General features: G+C 39.8%; 1 pseudogene; it reads left to right on the forward strand.

Moving 5' to 3' along the window:
• Positions 1 to 203: 203 nt before the first annotated feature.
• Positions 204 to 4,040, forward strand: LOC107520873 (annotated as a pseudogene).
• Positions 4,041 to 4,655: the final 615 nt, after the last annotated feature.

Here is a 4,655-nt window from a genome sequence, read left to right on the forward strand (position 1 = left end):
AAGAGCTTTAATTGGTTGGTTGATCAGCTGAAACATGCAATAGAAGGTGGCCTATTGTATGTTTTTGAAGTGCTGTACAGCACTGATATACTGTAGAGGAAGGACGGCCTTAAAGGCTTAGGGTGATTGGACTGTTAGAGTGGATTTGTCATTTAAGACCTGCTCACTCACCATGGGAGGGTCCTGAGGACACACCTTCCACCATGACTGTGAGAAATAAATTGGTGAAGTGCTATGTCTTCACTCTTTTCTGTAGGTCAGAAATTACAATGGGAACTGCTGTATCTAAATTTGGAAACCTAAATGCAATGGGAATAATTAGATTCTAGGGTGGCAGGGGCCAAGTGGCAGCACTCAATCACCAAAGGATATATGGGCATGGTTCCCAAATGGACAGCACATTCAAAGCAGCAATCAGAATAGTCTGACTCAAAGAAACCTGTGGCACTGGCTAGTTGATCATGGTGTTCCTAGAAGTGAAATAGTTAGTAAGCCTACTAGATTCTTACTTGATCTGTATAAGTGAAAGAGTTCTAGGTCAAGTGAACAAAAGTCTAACTTGAATCATAAAAACAGAGAATTGAGGCCCCTCAGACAATTCCCAGATCTGAGCTAGTGTACAGACCCAGAACCCCTTAAATGAAAGGGAGGTGAGGTCCACCTGAGGAAGGACACCAGCATACTGCCCAAAATTTAAACTTTTAATCTTTCTCCAGGCCTCCCCCAAAGGGAGCTATAGCCTTTTCCCAAAATGACTGTGCACTGAAGAAAAGGAGATACTTGGACTTTTCAGGTCTTACTGGATACTAGCTCTGAACTGACACTAACTCCAAAAGATCCACAGTGTCACTGTGGTTCACTAGTCAGAGTAGGGGCTTATGGAAGTCAAGTGCTCAATGGAGTTTTAGCTCAGGTCCATCTCACAATGGGCCCAGTTGTTCTCTGAAACCACCCTATAGTTATTTCCTCCATTCTGGAAAACATAACTGGAAAAGACATACTCAGCAACTGGTAGAATTCCTATATTGGCTCCCTGACCTATGGAATAAGGGCTATTATGGTGGGAAGGGCCCAATATAAGCCATTAAAACTGCTTCTTCCTAGGAAAATAGTAAACCTAAAGCAGTTTTGTACTCTTGGAGGGACTGCAGAGATTACTGCCTTCATCAAGGACTTGAAGGATGCAGGAGTAGTGATTCCCATCACATCCTGATTCAGTTCGCTTATTTGGCATATGCAGAAGACAAATGGATCTTGTAGAATGACAGTGGATTATCATAAGCTTAACTAGTTGGTGACTCTAATTGTAGCTACTGTACCAGGTATGGTTTCATTGCTTGCGCAAATCTATACATCCCCTGGTACCTGGTATGCAGCTATTGATTTGGCAAATGCTTTTTAAATCCATACTTGTTATTAATGACCACCAGAAACAGTATGTTTTCACCTGGCAAGGCCAGCAATACACTTTCACTGTCTTGCCTAAAAGGTATATCAGCACTCTTGCCCTATGCCATAATTTACTTCATAGGGATCTTGATTACCTATACCTTTCACAGGGTATCACACTGGTCTGTTATATTGATGACATTATGATGATTAGACCTAGTGAACAAGAAGTAGAAACTATTCTAGTTTTATTGATAAGACATTTATGTGTCAGAGAGTCAGAAATAAATTTGATAAAAATTCAAGGGCCTTTTACCTCAGTGAAATTTCTAGCGGTCCAGTGGTATGGGGCATGTTGAGACATCCCTTCTAAAGTGGAGAATAGTTATGTATGATCCTTACTACAACCCCCAAGAAGAAGTATAAAGCCTAATAGACCTTTTTGGATCTGGGAGGCAACACATTCCTCATTTGAGAGTATTATTTTGTCCCATTTACCAAGTAACCTGAAAAGCTGCTAGTTTTGAGTTGAGCCCATCCAGAATAAGAGTAGGCTCTGTAACAGGTCCAGGCTGTCCTGCTACTTGGACCAGCAGATCCAATCAGTGGTGCTTGAAGTGGCAGTGCTAGACAAGAGATGCTGTTTGGAGCCTTTGGCAGACCACTATAGGTGAGTCACAGCATAGGCCCTTAGGATTTTGAAACAAAGTCCAGTCATCCTCTGTGGATAACTACCCTTCTTTTAAGAAATAACTTTTGGCCTGCACCTGGGCCTTAATAGAGACTTAATGTTTAACCATGGGCCACCAAGTTACTATACGACCATGACCTGGTGTTACCTGACCCACGGCACAGAAATAGTCCATCATCAAATGGGAGGGGTATCTACGAGATTGGGCCTGAGCAGGCCTTGAAGACACAAATAAGTTATGTGAGAAAGTAGCCCAAATGCCTATAGTCCCCATTCCTGTTATAGTATCTTCTCTTTCCCAACCTACATCTCTGGCCTAGTTTCTTATGGTCAGTTACTGAGGAAGAGAAAACTCGGACCTAGTTTATAGATAAATCTGTACCACATGCAGGCACCATCCTAAAGAGTAGAGGTACCACACTGGAGCCACTTTTTCAGACATCCCTGATGACCAATGGTGGAGGAAAATCCAGTGGACAGAACTTCAAGTACACCTGGTTATTTAATTTGCTTGGAAGGAGAAATGCTAAAGGTGTGAATGCATATTAATTCATGGACTATGGTTAATTGTTTGTCTGGATGTTCAAGGACTCTAAAGGAACATAATTGGAAAACAGATGACACAGAGGTTTGTGGAACAGATATATGTGTAGACCTCTCTGAATGGATGAAAAATGTGAAGATATTTGTGTCCCATGTCAATGCTCACCAAAGGCTGACATCAGCATAGGAGTATTTTAATAATCAAGTGGACAGGATGACCCGTTGTATGGATACCAGTTGGCCTCTTTCCCCAGTCACTCTTGTCATCACCCAATGGGCTCATGAACAAAGTGGCCGCAGTGGCAAGGATGGAGGTATTGCATGGGCTCAGCAAGAGAGACTTCTACTCACCAAGGCCGACCTGGCTATTGCCATCATTGAGTGCCTAGTCTGCCAGCAGCAGAGATCAACAATTGAACCCTTGTTATGGCACCGTTTCCCAGGATGATCAGCCAGCTGGTGGCAAGTGATTACTATGGACTGCTGTCATGATGGAAGGACAGTATTTTGTTCTTACTGGAATAAACAATTATTCTGATATAGATTTGTCTTCTCTACATGCAATGCTTCTGCAAAAACCGCCATTCATGGACTTACAAAATGCCTTATTCTCCATCATGGCATGCCATACATCATTGCTTCTGATCAAGGACATCACTTCACAGCAAAGAAAATGCAGTAGTGGGTTCATGTTCATGAAATTTATTGACCATGTTCCCCAACATCCTGAGGCAAATGGCTTGATCCAACGGTGGAATGGGCTTTTGAAGACTCAATTACAATGCTAGCTACTTGGTAATACTTTGTGAGGCTAGACCAGTGTTCTCTGAGAGGCAATATATGTTCAAAATCAGCATCTAATATATGATGCTATTTCTTCCATAGCATGGATTCACAAGTCCCAGGAATCAAGGAGTGGAAATGGGAGTGGCACCACTGTTATTCCTAGTGCCCCGCTAGAAAAATTTTTGCTTCCTTTCCCCATGACCTTGTGCTTTGTTGGTCTAGAGGTCATTGTTTCAAAGGGAAGAATGCTTCCATGAGGAGACAGAACAGTTATTCCATTGAACTGGAAGTTAAGACTACCACTAGCCTCTTTGGGTTCCTCATTCCTCTGATCTGACAGACAAGGAAGTAGATCCATTCATATACTGGCTGAGGGATTGATCCTGATTACCAAGGAGAAGTCGGGCTACTGTTACACAATGGAGGTAAAGAAGAATACATCTGAAACACAGGAAGTTCCATAGGGCATATCTTAGTATTTCCATGCCTTGTGATTAAAGTTAAAGGAAAACTATAACAACTCAATTCAAGCAGTCTATCCTACAAGATTTTGGACTTGTCAGCCCCCAAAACTATGGGAGCTAATTCCTTAAAGTAAGTTTGTGTATCTATGTATCTATGTATCTATCTATGTATCTGTCTATAACCTATCTATATATATTTGTATTATATATATATATTTTATGTATTATACATAAATATAAACATTTATATATAAATTTCTCTCCACACATTCTATTGGAAGTTTTTCTTTGGAGAACTCCGATATAACCTGTAAATTATAAGTCCAAAATTTATTGCCCTTTCCCCTTTTATTTTATTATGTTTTTAATGGCAAAATAAAGTTTAGTTGTTTTAACAATGACAATAATGCAAAATTGTAGAAATAAAATTTTAATATTCTTCACTCCTTTTTGTATATCCTTCCACAGAACACACACAAATATACAAATGCACACTCATATTTGCATGCCTAGATTTTATTTTGTTTCATTTTTTAAAAGTGGTTGCACTCTACACAATATTTTATAACGTGTTCTTTTTTTAATTGAGTAATACATTATATAACCACCTCTATGTAAATACTTAAATAATCAATTTTAAAATTGTCTCATCCTAGTCACTATACCATTTAACATTTCCCTATTGATGGCCTTTTGGGTTTTAATGATTTTTACCACTTCAGATAATGGTGCATTGAACTTGTACTTTCAGGTTTATATAGTCATGTTTTTATTCTTGTATA

Source organism: Rousettus aegyptiacus, unplaced genomic scaffold (genome assembly GCF_014176215.1).
Source record: "Rousettus aegyptiacus isolate mRouAeg1 unplaced genomic scaffold, mRouAeg1.p scaffold_m13_p_8, whole genome shotgun sequence".
In the NCBI taxonomy this organism is placed as follows: domain Eukaryota; kingdom Metazoa; phylum Chordata; class Mammalia; order Chiroptera; family Pteropodidae; genus Rousettus; species Rousettus aegyptiacus.